The sequence below is a fragment of the Glycine max genome, chromosome 1, assembly GCF_000004515.6.
Source record: "Glycine max cultivar Williams 82 chromosome 1, Glycine_max_v4.0, whole genome shotgun sequence".
In the NCBI taxonomy this organism is placed as follows: domain Eukaryota; kingdom Viridiplantae; phylum Streptophyta; class Magnoliopsida; order Fabales; family Fabaceae; genus Glycine; species Glycine max.
In genome coordinates, this window is record NC_016088.4 from 22,717,436 (window position 1) to 22,732,893 (window position 15,458).

Genomic DNA, 15,458 nt, shown 5'->3' on the forward strand with positions numbered 1-15,458 from the left:
AATGGATAATACAATTCAAACGTTCGGTGGGAATTTATTTTATTTTTAAGTTAAGCGAGAAATGACTTAAGTAAAATGGCTTAAGCACGTCAACAGGGGGTATAAAAAGTAAACAAAATGAGAATAAAAATGCACGAAACACAATGTGGACCACTACGGGTGCATAGAATGAATCGAAAAGCTTGGTTCGAGGTACTTACCCGTTGAAGATCGAAGAACGATGAAGAACGAATGAAGAACGTCGAAGAACGGTCAAAACCTTTGCGAGATTCCTCACGGAAAACGTTACGGAAACGTTTCGGAAGCGCCTCGGCTTAGATTTTCTTCACGGAAACGATTTTTCCAAGCAAATTCGAAAGAGAGAGAAGTGCCTAAGGGGCTGGACCCTTTTCTTCTTCACTTCCTCCCCTATTTATAGCAAAATAGGGGAGGTGGTTGCCGCCCAGCTCGCCCAGGCGAGCTCAGCTCGCCCAGGCGAGCAGGGTTGCTTCCTCCAGAAGCAACCGCCTTCTGGAGGAATCTTCTGGAGGGCCCAAGTGGGCCTGGGTGCTATTTGCACCCCCATTTTTACTAAGTACACCCCCCTCTGCTGTTTTTTGGTGATTCTTTTTTCGTAAAGTTACGGAAACTTACGAATTTCGTAACGATACTTGTTTTCTTTCCGTAATGTTACGGAACCTTGCGGATTACATAATCATCCCCTTTTTGACTTACGGAATGTTACGGAACCTCACTTAATTATGCAACGATGCTTCCTTTTGATTTCCGGTGTGTCACGGAAACTTACGGATTGTGCATCAATATATTTTTTTGGTTTTTCGGCATGTCCTGAAATTTCACAAATTGCCTAATGATGGGTGCCAAGCACCTCACGAGGACCAAAGAATGGTCGCACGTCATCGAGCAAAGGTCCCCGGACGAAATTAGGGTATGACACTTACGTTTAATGTTTCTTTGATTAGAATATAAAATACCTTTGTTTTCAATTCATGACACTTAATTCTTTTTACAAACACTTGCATTTTGAATAACACTTTTCCAAGTAAAACAAGTTCCCTGAGTTCGATACTCGGTTCATTCCGTTTTAATTATTTACTTGACGACCCGGTGCACTTGCCAGTTAAATTGTCATCAAGCAAAGGTCCCAAAAATCAGTGTATGACACTAATTTCGTTCCTCTCGGTTGACGAGAGTCGCGGGTGACCGTGACTTGTCGCTCCTAGAATTTCACAAATTGCCTAATGATGGATGCCAAGCACCTCACAAGGACCAAAGAATGGTCGCATGTCATCAAGCAAAGGTCCCCGAAAATTAGTGTATGACACTAATTTCGCTCCTCTCGGTTGACGAGAGTCGCGGGCGACCATGAAATTTCCGCATGTAAATGACTTGTTGTTCCCGGAGGAACAAAAGTTGCAGAAGACTGTGTCAGCCTCTGCATGCTATCAAGCGTTCTGTCTTACAGATAGCAAAAGAATGTTTATACGGATAACCACTCGGGTATTTCCGCGTATCATCGGGCCCGCCGCCTCTGGATGATACAAGGGTGCAGAATGACCAAACTTGGTCTCTGCTTGTCATCGGGCCCGCCGACTCTGGATGACAAAAGGGTGATAAAAGGGTGCGGATAACCGTAAGGTATCTCCGCGTATCATCGGGCCCGCCGCCTCTGGATGATACAAGGGTGCAGAATGACCAAACTTGGTCTCTGCTTGTCATCGGGCCCGCCGCCTCTGGATGACAAAAAGGTGCGGATAACCGTAAGGTATCTCCGCGTATCATGGGTGCAGAATGACCAAACTTGGTCTCTGCTTGTCATCGGGCCCGCCGCCTCTGGATGACAAAAGGGTGCGAATAACCATAAGGTATCTCCGCGTATCATGGGTGCAGAATGACCAAACTTGGTCTCTGCTTGTCATCGGGCCCGCCGCCTCTGGATGACAAAAAGGTGCGGATAACTTTTATTGAATTTTATAGACATCTGGAAAAAAATTTGAAAAAAATAAACAAGTGATTTGGATAAAAGGAAAAAATAAGAAAAATCATACAGGCTGGTATAAAAATCAGTATCCGAGAATAATAAAAAAAAGTGAAAAGGGAGTGTGCTTGTTGTTTTGGCTCAAACTTTGTTCTATAATTAGTGTTGATTTTAAAAAAATATTAGTTCTGAAATTTAAATTGAAAATTAGTGTGAAAACAAGTGCCAAAACTAGAAGTTTCTTGAGTCTTTTTTTATAGTTTTTTTACTCAACTCTAGAGTCATTCTAGGTTTCTCTTTGAGTCCTAGCTTGCTTTTATGTGCTTTTCATTGCTTTAATTGTTGAATAATCCTTGAAAATTTCTCTTGTTTAAACTTTATTATTTTTTCTTTCATTTCATTTTTTGGTTTTTGGTTATTGCTTGTCTCTTTGATTCCTTGTTTGTGAGTTGCCATATAGGGAATTGGAAAAGAGGATTGGTGTCATCCATTGAAGAATTGAGTCAAGAAGCATGGGGCCAACAACCTTAAGAGCTATTGGACTAAGTTGCACTCCAAATTGAGTGAAACACCAAAGAGAGAACAACCACCAAAATTGAGAAGTTTTTTTTGTAATTTTATAATTGGCAATTTACTTGTAATTGGACACTTGTACATTTACCTTCATTGCTTTCTAATTTTGTAACAAAAAGGCCTTTCATTGGAAGTAAGTTGGGAGCCTCCAATAGGTCACCCTACTTCCATTTATGTGTAATAATTTAAGACAATTTTCCCTTAGGATAGTGAGTGTTTGTTGGGAACCTTAAATGTGGTCATCCGAACACTCTTAGGATCCGCTTAGTTTACATTTCTTGCACTTTAATTTCTTGCTTACCTTCATAGCTTATTTACTTTACTAGTCACACCTAATTTATCTTGTTATTTCATAATGCTTTCTTCTTGTTTATCATGCTTATCTGGAGTTCTTTTGAACCCTAGCATTTACCTTTTGCAAACCCCCAACAAGAAAGAACCATAACTTAGAAACCAACATGAGTCATTATTCATCTAGTGTTAATGGTGAGAGGTACTAGTCATAAGGACACTATCTAGAATATTTGATGAGTTTAGTTCCCTCGAGTTATGGAAAGAAAAACTAGAAAGAAAAGAAAAAGGAAAAGAGAGGGTAGAAATAAGTCAATATGAGAGGGAACAAATAAGGGAAGAAGAAAGAAAGAAGATACTAAGAGAGTTAAGAAAAGAAAAACATGTCTCCTATAGTAGTCATGACTCTTGCAAGAGCCTAAGTGAAGAACTTAGTGACTATTATAGAGGAAGGAATAGGTCACATCCTAGACCTCACTCCCATAGGAGAGAAAAGGAAAGAAAGCCTCAAGAGGCTAACATTAACCTCCCATCCTTCCATGGGAAGGACACTGTAAAGGCTTATTTAGATTGGGAAATGAAGGTTGAACAACTCTTTGCTTGCCAACATACAAGTAAGGAAAGGAAGGTTCCTTTGGCTACCCTTAGCTTCCAAGGGTATGCCCTATATTGGTGGACTTCCCTAGTTAGGGAAAAAAGGATTCATGGGGATCCTCCATTAGAGTATTGGAATGACTTGAAAGGTGCCCTTAGGAAGAGGCACATCCCCTCTTACTATGAAAGGGAGCTTATGGACAAGCTCCAATGGCTTAGACAAGGGAGTATGAGTGTTAAAGAGTATAGGCAACAAATGGAACTACTCCTTTTGATAGCTGGCCTTAGGGAGGAGGAAATAACAAGTATTGGTAGGTTTCTTAGTGGACTTAATATGGAAGTGAGGGAAAAGGTTAAGCTCCTTCCATATGGGGACCTAGATGACCTAGTCCAACTTTGCGTAAAGGTAGAGCAACAACTTAAAAGGAAGCCTACTTCAAAATCTTATGGCTCTCACTCTTATGCAAAGAAAGACCAAGGTCAAGGCATCTTAGGGGCTGCACCTTCTAATCTCAAAGATGTTAAGAGGGATGAGGAAGAAAAACTAGAAAAACAAAAGAAAAAGAAGGATAGCAAGGCCTTGTCTTCAAAGGCCAAGGGGAAGGAAAAAGAGGAAAAGGATTCCTCCAAGAAGATTATTAAGAAGGAAAATCATTTTGCAACAAAAGGTGATATCAAAAGAGCATTCCCTCTTAAGAAATCCTTCTACCTTCTCCTATCAAGGGAAACCTCCCTTAGCACTGCCATACCTCTTGAGCTTGAGGTTATTCATCAAGTAAAGGAGTTGTTGGATGGGAGTTTGGTTCGTAAGAGCTTAAACCCTTGTGATTTGTTGGTGCCCAAAATAGGTATTATGAGGCACCAAATCCCTATGATAGGTGGTATGATGAATGTGTTGAGTGGTGCAACCATCTTTTGTAAAATCACCCACGCATCCAACATTTTCATGATTCGCATACATATGGACTCATTAGGTAGGTTTGTTCTTATTTTTGGTTTCAATAGAAACCTAGGTGCTCATATGGGACACCTTAGGTTTGTCATACTTTTTGGTAGGAGTGATCAAAATGAAAATATAGAAAAAGTTATGTTTTATTTCATTACTTTCCTTAATTGTTTAAATAGCGATCAAGCGGTTCCCACGGACCCTAAGAGAATAAAGGTCTTTCCTGAGTGGCCCACTCCACCAAGTATAAGGGAAATTTGGGGCTCCCATGACTTAACAAACTTTTACAAAAGGTTTGTCCCATATTTTTCTTTACTTGTAGCACCACTTATTGAGTTGGTGAGGAACCATGTTCTCTCATGGGAAAATGCCTAAGAAAGGGGTTTTCAAGCCTTACCCTTCTCTAACATACCCAACACCACTAATATATATGTTTTTATTTTTTTTACAGGTGTTGAGGGAAGAACCGTAGAGTTTCAAGAACCTCTGGATTTGAGGACAAATCCTTTTCAAAGGGGAAGGGATAATGCAATCCTACACCCCAAGGGCATTGGATAGAAGACTCTAAGAAAATTAGGCCAAAAATGCAGGAGAAGGCCCTAGGAATCTCATGAGCCTTAGGGTAGAATTTGGGTCCATGGGCTAAGTATGCACCTACTTATCTTTGTAAATATTAGAATAGGTTTTCCATCTTTTGGGCCTTGTATTTTGGTCAATTTTAGGTTTGTAGGGTACCCTACAAATTAAGGACACCCTACCCTACAAGTTAAGGGTACCCTAGTAGTATAGGGTTTTAGCCTTGTATTTCAGGGCATTTTGAGTAGTCTTTGTAGTAGGGTCTTTTTTTTTGTATTTTGGGGGGCGGTGAGCTTAGCTATTGGAGGGGTGTGTGTTCCCATGGGGTGAGCTTTGCTATTGGAGGGGTGTAACACTTCCTCCCCAAGGAAGCCTCTCATGCAAGCTTTCTTCCTTGATGTATTTTGGCATGAGGGTGAGCTTAGCTATTGGAAGGGTGTAACACTAGCTTCTCAAGGAAGCTGCTTAGGCTATAAATAGAAGCATGTGTAATACTTGTGATAACTTTGATGAGTTAGAGTCCTGTGAGACACACTTCAAAGTTAAACTTCTCTCCCTCTCTTTCCTTCATTCCCACGCCACTTTCTTTCTCTCTCTCTCATTCTCTTCCTCCATTGAAGCTTCCTCTCTAAGCTTCTTATCCAAAACACTCTCTTGGTGGTGAAGCTTATTCTTCCATGGCTTACTCCCTAGTGGATGGCGCCTCCTCTCACCTCTTCTCTTCTATCTTCTGCTACAACTCCATGGCATAAAATCACCATTGAAGCTCAAAGATCCAGCCTCCATAGAAGCTTCTCAAGCAAGCTTCCATCATGTTGTTTTATTGTTTTTATTGTTTTTACATACAGAAAATAGAAAAATAAATAAATGAATACATATTTTATAGCTGTTGTTTTCTAATGTTTTTCATAAGATTTCTAACCTGTATAATTTGTGAGAGATGTATCATTTTTAGTTGAAAGGTTTCATGCTTGATGTGAACCATTGTTGCAATTGTGGAAGAAATAAGTAGGCTTGAAAATTTTGAGGTGGATCATGTGTCATAAAATTATGCCTTGTGAGTTTTTGGGATTCTGTGGATGGAATGCATTATTCCATTCATGCTCTTTCATGTGTGATTTCACCCTTGTGCAAGATTACTCTAAGTTTTGTCTTGTTTCTCTTGTCATTCCTTGTTGCACATGCATTGATTGAGATGATTTAGTCCTTCTTTCTTTTAGCCTCTAGCTAAATAAGCCTACCTTGCATTGATATCCATTGTCACCCTCTTTGAGCCTTTAATCCCTTCTTTCATTTTGTAGCTCATTACAAGCCAAAAAGTGGAAAATCATGTTGTCCTAAACTTTAGGGAGAAAAGGGGCCTTCGAATTGTTTTGGGAGTGGGTTTCAAACAAGTGTGGGGGATTTGTACTTTGTTTTATGAAATTTATTTTGTTTTCATCATTTCATTTTCTTGTGTCTTGCTGAAAAGGAAAAAAAGCGAAGAATACAAAAGAAATAAAAAAATGGAAACAATAAAAGAAAAGAGAAAAAAAGGGAGTATAAAAGCAAAAGTTCAAAAAGAAAAAAAAAGTGTTGTGGCTCATTTTCATTCTTATAATTTCTTATTATTTTAATTTCTTTGTTCTCCACTTTGTTTCTTTGGTTCTAACCCTCTTTTTACCTGTTGACATACTCCCCATTGTCCCTCTTTCCCCTTAGTTTTAGCCTAAATATTGTGGAAGCAATGCCTTCAAAGATTATTTTGATGATGCCAAAGAATCATGAGTTAAGCAAATTCCAAAGATTCAAGAATCAAGTTTCAAGAATCAAGATTGAAGATTCAAGAATCAAGTTTCAAGAATCAAGATTCAAGAACAATCAAGATCAAGATTCAAGACTCAAGATTCAAGAATCAAGAGAAGACTCAATCAAGATAAGTACTAAAAAAGTTTTTCAAAACATTGAGTAGCACAAGAAGTTTTCACAAAATCATTACCAAAGAGTTTTACTCTCTGGTAATCGATTACCAGAAGGTAGTAATCGATTACCAGTAGTCAACATTGTTTTCAAAACTGATTTACAAAGTTGTAATCTATTACCATGAGTATGTAATCAATTACCAATGTTTTAAAACGTTAGATTTCAAATTTCAAGAGTCACAACTAGTGATAAAACATTTTCAAATCATTTTTAACTTTTGTAATCGATTACATAATACTTGTAATCAATCACCAGAGTTTCTAAACATTTTGATTTTCAAAATTTAAACATGAAGAGTCACATCTGTTGATGTGTAATTGATTACACCTTAATGGTAATCAATTACCAGTGACTGATTTTGAAAAATAAATTTCCAAAAGTCATAATTCTTCAAGTGACTTGTTTCTGAAGATTTTTTCAAAAGTCACAACTTTTTAAGTGACTAGTTTTCAAAAGAGTCACAATTTTTAAAAGGTGACTAGTTTTAAAGAAATTGCCAAGAGTCACAAACTTTAACTTGAGTCATCAAGAGATTATAAATATGTGGCCATGTCATGAATTTCATAACATCTTTCAATAATCTTTCAACAAGTTTCATAACAAGTTCTTTACAAATCTTTTTGATTCATTTTTTCTTCATCTTTCTAAAAGTTTTTGTTCAATCCTTTCTCTTTCAAGAAAAGTTCTTTGATAAAAAAACTTGTGCTATTCTTTTTCATTCTCTTATCCCTTTGCCAAAAGAATAGAAGGACTAACTGCTTGAATTCTTTTGTGTTTCTCTTCTCTCTTTTAAAGAGAATTCAAAGGACTAATCGCCTGAGAATTCTTTTGATTCTTCCCTTCCCCTTAAACAAAAGATTTCAAAGGACTAACCGCCTAAGATATCTTTTGTTTCCCCTTACAAAGATTCAAAGGACTAACCACCTGAGAATTCTTTGCCCCAACACATTGGAGGGTACATCCTTTGTGGTACCAGTAGAGGGTACATCTACTTGGGGGTTGTTATACTGAGAACAAGAGAGGGTACATCTCTTGTGGATCAGTTCAAGTGGAGGGTACATCCACTTGGTTTTTCCAAGAGAACAAGGGAGGGTACATCCCTTGTGGATCTTTGTCTTGTAAAGGATTTTACAAGGTTGAAAGAAATCTCAACAACCGGTTGGTTGCTTGGGGACTAGACGTAGGCACAGGTTGTGGCTGAACCAGTATAAATCTTGTGTTTGTCTTCTTCTCTACACTTTTTAATTTCCGATGTGTACTTTTAATTTTCGCTTTTACTTTTGGTTAAGTTTATATTTATGTTCTTTACTTTCTTTACTTAGCAGTAAAAGCCTAATTGAACCTAGTTACATTAAGAAGGATAGATTTTTAATTAGTCAAGACACGTTCATAATTAATTCAACCCCCCCTTCTTAATTATTCCAAGACCACTTGATCCAAAAAGTGGTATCAGAGCAGCTATCTTGTAGAAAGTTTCACAACTTCAAGATTCATGGCCTCCTCAAATTCTCTGTTTCCTGAAGGAAACTCCATCCATAGGCCACCTATCTTTAATGGTGAGGGTTACCACTATTGGAAAACCCGAATGCAAATCTTTATTGAAGCCATAGATTTAAACATTTGAGAAGCAATAGAAATAGGACCTTACATACCCACCATAGTAGATGCAAGCACTAGCACAACAACACAAAAACCTAGACATAAATGGACTGAAGAGGATAGAAGAAGAATCCAATATAATCTTAAAGCCAAAAACATCATCACTTCTGCCCTAGGAATAGATGAATATTTTAGAGTGTCAAACTTGTAGACAAAGGTTTAAGCTGAATGTTTTGATGATGCCAATGTATCACATGCTTCTCAAAAAGGACCACTTGTTTCTCAAAGCTTTATTCAAGACAAAGAAATTAAAGATATTCAAGATGGATGATCAAGACAGTTTCTAGAGTCTTAGGAAGGGTATATTAAATAGGAAGGGAATTCATATTTGAAGTAGCAAAAGGTTTGCCCAAGAAATTTAAGTTAAAAAGTTTTTTTCAAGAGATTTACTCTCTGGTAATCGATTACCAGTGGCCAAAAATGATTTACAACAGCTATTAAAATTTGAATTCAAAATTTGCACTGTGTAATCGATTACACATATATGGTAATCGATTACCAGCAGTTACTGAACGTTTTAAATCAAATTTTAAAGCTAGTAATCAATTACACATATACTGTAATCGATTATTAGAGGAGATTTTCAGAAAATATTCTCAATTGTCACATCTTTTCATTTGGTTCTTGAATGGCTATCAAAGGCCTATATATATGTGACTTGAGACACGAATTTGCTAAGAGTTTTTCAGAACAAAAAGGTCTTATCCTCTTAAAAAGAAAAATCGTTTTATCCTCTTACAAATTCCTTGGCCAAAACACTTGTGATTCAATAAGGCATTATTTGAGTGCTCAAATTGTTCAATCCATCTCTTTCAAGAGAGATTTCTTCTTCTCTTCTTATTTATTCTGAAAAGGGATTAAGAGACCAAGGGTCTCTTGTTGTAAAAGAATTCTAAACACAAAGGAAGGATTGTCCTTGTGTGTTTAGAACTTGTAAAAGGAATTTACAAGATAGTGGAACTCTCAAGCGGGTTGCTTGGAGACTGGACGTAGGCACAAGGGTGTGGCCGAACCAGTATAAATCTGAGTTTGCACTTTCTCTTCCCTTAAACTCCTTTATTTATTATTGTTTTCTATTCATATTTAAATTGTTCTATTTGAATCAATATTTAAGAAATTCATTATTAAGGGAATTTATAACTTGAATCGAAAGTTAAATAGAATTTTAATTGGGGAAATAGTTTGTAATATCTTAATTCAACCACCCCCCCCCCCTTCTTAAGATATCTGAGGCCACTTGTCCAACAAAATTGTTCAAATGCAAAGGAGATGTGGGATACTCTCCAACTTACACATGAAGGCACCACTGATGTGAAAAGATCTAGAGTCAATACCCTTACACATGAGTATGAATTATTTATGATGAACCCTAATGAGAACATCCATAGTATGCAGAAAAGATTCACGCACATAGTCAACCATCTTGCCTCGTTAGGAAAAATCTTCCCTAATGAAGATTTAATTAATAAAGTTTTAAGATGCTTAAGTAGGGAATGGCAGCCCAAGGTAACTGCCATTTCTGAAAGTAAAGATCTTTCCTCTACGTCTCTTGCCACCTTATTTGGCAAATTGCAGGAACATGAAATGGAACTTCAACGTCTCAACCAAAATGAAGAGACCGACAAAAGGAAAAGAAGCATAGCACTCAAAGCCTCCTCCTCAATGCAAGAAGAAGAAGAAGAAGAAGAAGAATCTAATGATGAAGAGGACTTATAAATTCATCAAAAATAGAAGAATGGAGAGAAGCCATAACTTCAACAATGGGAAGAGATCCCAAGAAGTTTCTCCTACACTAAAATGCTATAAGTGTAACCAACCCGGTCACATAAAGGCAAACTGCCCCTCAAATGAGTCATGGCCCGAGAAGAATGAGAAGAAAAGCTATAAAGAAAGAAGATCCAAGAAGGTGTATATTGCTTGGGATGACAATGACTCATCCGATGGTTCAGAGAAGGAGATCAACCTTCTATCCAAGGACTATGAAAGCGATGAGAACATCTCTCAAGAAGATTAAGCAAAAAGCAAAAGTCTGACTTCCATCTTTGAAGATCTAGGCACTTAAATCATGAAAAAGGTAACAACAAAACCATTCTCTTTTAAATTAAGTTGGTTGAAACTTTCCTTTCAATTAACTTGTTTATATGATAACTAACAAAATTTTATTTGTTTGTCTTGGTTAATTTCTATGGTGAGTTTATGTTTATGTGTTTGATTGAGTTATTTTCTTTCTCGAAGCATGAAGTTTATTATTAAAACAAATAGTTGATAGTACATATGACTCTTGCATGACTTTTTGTATGATATGTGAATTACTTGCTTAAAAGTCATTCATAAAGTTTTTTTTTTAAAAAATCTATTATGTTATATATATTTATTTTCATATAAGAGTTTTTTAGATATAAATTATTTTGAACACTTTTCAAAATCCTTTCACTCTAAGAATTCATTCAGCACTTAGTTTTCCTAAAAAGCTCTCTGGTAATCGATTACCACAATATGTAATCGATTATAGCGAGTCAGGCTAAGTGTAATCGATTACAACGCGTCCCTGGTGCTTATAAATTCAAATTTCAGAATTCACAAACCAGAACCTCCATTTCTCTTGCGAAACCTTCATTCATTCCCAATTTTTCTTTCTGCCATAACTCACTCATTTCTTATCCAAATCACTTCCCACAAAGCCCAAAATTCATCTTTTTTCATTCTCTTTCATTTCAACCAATTGAAATTTTGAATAAGTCTCTCAAATGGTGGAACCATCAAAGAAGCAAAAAGGTTCTTCAAGTAGAAGCCAACGGCACTCTGAGGCTTAGGATATTCCAATTCCTTCCTCCATTTCCTCCTCCTCATTGTTCTCATCGGAAGAACAACGTATACGGTACACAAACCTTTTCTCCTCTCGTTATATCATAGACCCTAAGTTTATAGATATGGATTTCTTTTCTGATGAGAGTTTCGAATGCATTCAAGTATTTCAAAACTCAAATCTCATTCCCTTTATGTCTCTAAAATTGCCTGTGTATTCTGAATTGGTAAAAGCTTTTTATTCTAATCTTGAAATTCAAGAAAGTACCTTGATTTCAGAGGTTTATGGGATAAAGATGGTCATTGACCAATCCCTCTTCTATGATCTGACTCAATTGTCTAGCGAAGGTGTACCATTTGAAGGTACACTAGATGATGATTGGAAATTTGATTTTTCTATGCATGATGCCCGCCGGTTGGTTTGCACTAACCAAGCGGATATGACCGGAAGGCTGCTTGCCAGTTCATTGGCTCTTGAAAGCCGCATCCTTCACATCTTATTGTTCGTATCTTACTCCCAAGATCTTCAAACCTTGCACAGGTTTCTAAAGAAGATCTTATAGTCATGTGGGCCTTTCATACCGGCCGACAAATTGATTGGGCACATTTAGTCCAGTATGCTTTGTGTATGTTTTAAATTATGTATGTTTTACGCACTTTGTCCTTTTTGATGTTGCCAAAGGGGGAGAGAAAAATGGGTATTTTAAGAAATCAAGATATTATTTTTTCAAAATTTTAAAATTAAGCATAAATTCAAAAAGAAAGGGGGAGAGAGGGATGAGTGAACGGTAGAACAAAACTTGTATGTACTCTCTTGATTTCAGGATTGTCATCATCAAAAAGGGGGAGATTGTGGAAGCAATGCCTTCCAAGATTATTTTGATGATGCCAAAGAATCAAGAGTTAAGCAAATTCCAAAGATTCAAGAATCAAGTTTCAAGAATCAAGATTCAAGATTCAAGAACCAAGTTTCAAGAATTAAGATTCAAGAACAATCAAGATCAAGATTCAAGAATCAAGAGAACACTCAATCAAGATAAGTACTAAAAACGTTTTTCAGAACATTGAGTAGCACAAGAAGTTTTCACAAAATAATTACCAAAGAGTTTTACTCTCTGGTAATCGATTACCAGATGGTAATAATCATTTACCAGTAGCCAACATTGTTTTCAAAACTGATTTACAAAGCTGTAATCGATTACCAAGAGTATGTAATCAATTACCAATTTTTTAAAACGTTAGATTTCTAATTTCAATCACAACTAGTGATAAAACATTTTCAAATCATTTTTAACTTGTGTAATCAATTACACAATACTTGCAATCGATTACCAGAATTTCTAAATGCTTTGATTTTCAAAATTTAAACATGAAGAGTCACATCTGTTGATGTGAAATCGGTTACACCTTAATGGTAATCGATTACCAGTGACTGATTTCGAAAAATAAATTTCCAAAAGTCACAATTCTTCAAGTGACTTGTTTCTGAATATTTTTTCAAAAGTCACAACTTTTTAAGTGAATAGTTTTCAAAAGAGTCACAATTTTTAAAAGGTGACTAGTTTTAAAGAAATTGCCAAGAGTCACAAACTTTAACTTGAGTCATCAAGAGATTATAAATATGTGACCATGTCATGAATTTCATAACATATTTCAATAATCTTTCAACAAGTTTCATAACAAGTTCTTTACAGATCTTTCTGATTCATTTTCTCTTCATCTTTCTAAAAGTTTTTGTTCAATCCTTTCTCTTTCAAGAAAAGTTCTTTGATCAAAAACTTGTGCTATTCTTTTTCATTCTCTTCTCCCTTTGCCAAAAGAATAGAAAGACTAACTGCCTGAATTCTTTTGTGTCTCTCTTCTCTCTTTCCAAGAGAATTCAAAGGACTAACTGCCTGAGAATTCTTTTGATTCTTCCCTTCCCCTTAAACAAAAGATTTCAAAGGACTAACTGCCTGAGATATCTTTTGTTTCCCCTTACAAAGATTCAAAGGACTAACCGCCTGAGAATTCTTTGTCCCAACACATTGGAGGGTACATCCTTTGTGGTACAAGTAGAGGGTACATCTACTTGGGGGTTGTTATACTAAGAACAAGAGAGGGTACATCTCTTGTGGATCAGTTCAAGTGGAGGGTACATCCACTTGATTTTTCAAAGAGAACAAGGGAGGGTACATCACTTGTTTATCTTTGGCTTGTAAAGGATTTTACAAGGTTGAAAGAAATCTCAAGAACCGGTTGGTTGCTTGGGGACTAGATGTAGGCACGGGTTGTGGCCGAACCAGTATAAATCTTGTGTTTGCCTTCTTCTTCCCTACACTTTTTAATTTTTGTTGTGTACTTTTAATTGTTGTTTTTACTTTTGGTTAAGTTTCTATTTTTGTTCTTTACTTTCTTAACTTAGTAGTAAAAGCCTAATTGAATCTAGTAACATTAAGAAGGATAGATTTTTAATTAGTCAAGGCACGTTCATAATTAATTCAACCCCCCCTTCTTAATTATGCCGAGGCCACTTGATCCAACAAATATGCTTCTCATATCCATCCTTACCTTAGCCATACATTGCAAACCAATAAAAGTCCTTTTGATCTTTTGATGCACGTGTATTTCAAGTTGAATGGATTAGAATCTTGTTAAAATTTGGATGTGTTAGTTACATGTGGTGCTTGAGTGTTAAAACAAACCCATACACATTTGGTAAGGTGAGAGTTATTCTTTGAGAGATTTCAATCACCATGGTACATTCTTAATTTTGACATGACTACTTGTTCACTTTGCATTTTGTGAGCATGTGTTCATGGATTGCTTGTTACCTTGAGACCATTAAATAAATGTGTGTGCCTTGTTCATACCTTTCTTTTAGTTGTGGTTATTTTTAGTTTGATTTCTTTTTCTTAGTCTTTCTTTTAGTTTTGCCCACGAGTGCAAAAGATAAAGTGTGGGGGAATTTGATTGAGCATTTGTTGTTTAATATTTTTTTATTCTTCTTAGCTCAATGGACATCTCTTTGATCCTTATTTTCTCACCTTAACTCAAATTTGGTCTTAGGCAAATGGTTGAGCATAATTGACAATTGTCGCTAATTTTTAGATTTTGTGCTTAATTGACCTATCTACCTTGTGCAGGGCCTAGAGGACACTACAAAACTACAAATAGAATGTAGAAGCAAATGACTTTGATGTTTTGATGATGATCATGATGATTTGATGCAAATGATGCGAATGATTCAAGAATACAAGAAGCAAATGACTTTGATGTTTTGATGATGATCATGATGATTTGATGCAAATGATGCGAATGATTCAAGAATACAAGCAACAACATCAAGATGATCACTAGTATTTTAGGAAGGGAATTCCTAATTGATTTAGCAAAAGGTTTGGCCAAGTAATTTGAGTTAAAAAAGTGTTTTTCAAGAGATTTACTCTCTGGTAATCGATTACCAGAGGATGTAATCGATTACCAGTGGCCAAAAATGGTTTACAACAGCTACTAAATATTTGAATTCAAATTTTAGACTGTGTAATCGATTACACCATATTGGTAATCGATTACCAGCAGTTAATAAACATTTTAATTCAAATATTAAATCCTGTAATCGATTACGAGAGGAGATTTTCAGAAAATAACTTTCAAGAGTCACATCTATTCAAATGGTTTATGAATGGCCATCAAAGGTCTATTTATATGTGACTTGGAAACACGAATTGAGAGAGAGTTTTTGATTGCCCAAAAAGTTTTATCCTCTCAAAAGATTAAGAGAGTTTTTCTAAATTGAAATGTCTTATCCTCTCAAAGATTCCTTGGTCAAACACTTGCATATTCAAATAAGGAATTGTGATTGATCTTCATTGTACAATCTGTCTCTTTCAAGAGAGATTTCCTCTTCTTTTCTTTTTACTTCTGAAAAGGGGTTAAGAGACCGAGGGTCTCTTGTTGTAAAGGATTCCTGAACACAAGGGAAGGGTTGTCCCTGTGTGATTCAGACTTTGTAAAAGGATTTTACAAAGAGAGTGGAAAATCTCAAGTGGGTTGCTTGAGGACTGGACGTAGGCACAGGAAGTGACCAAACCA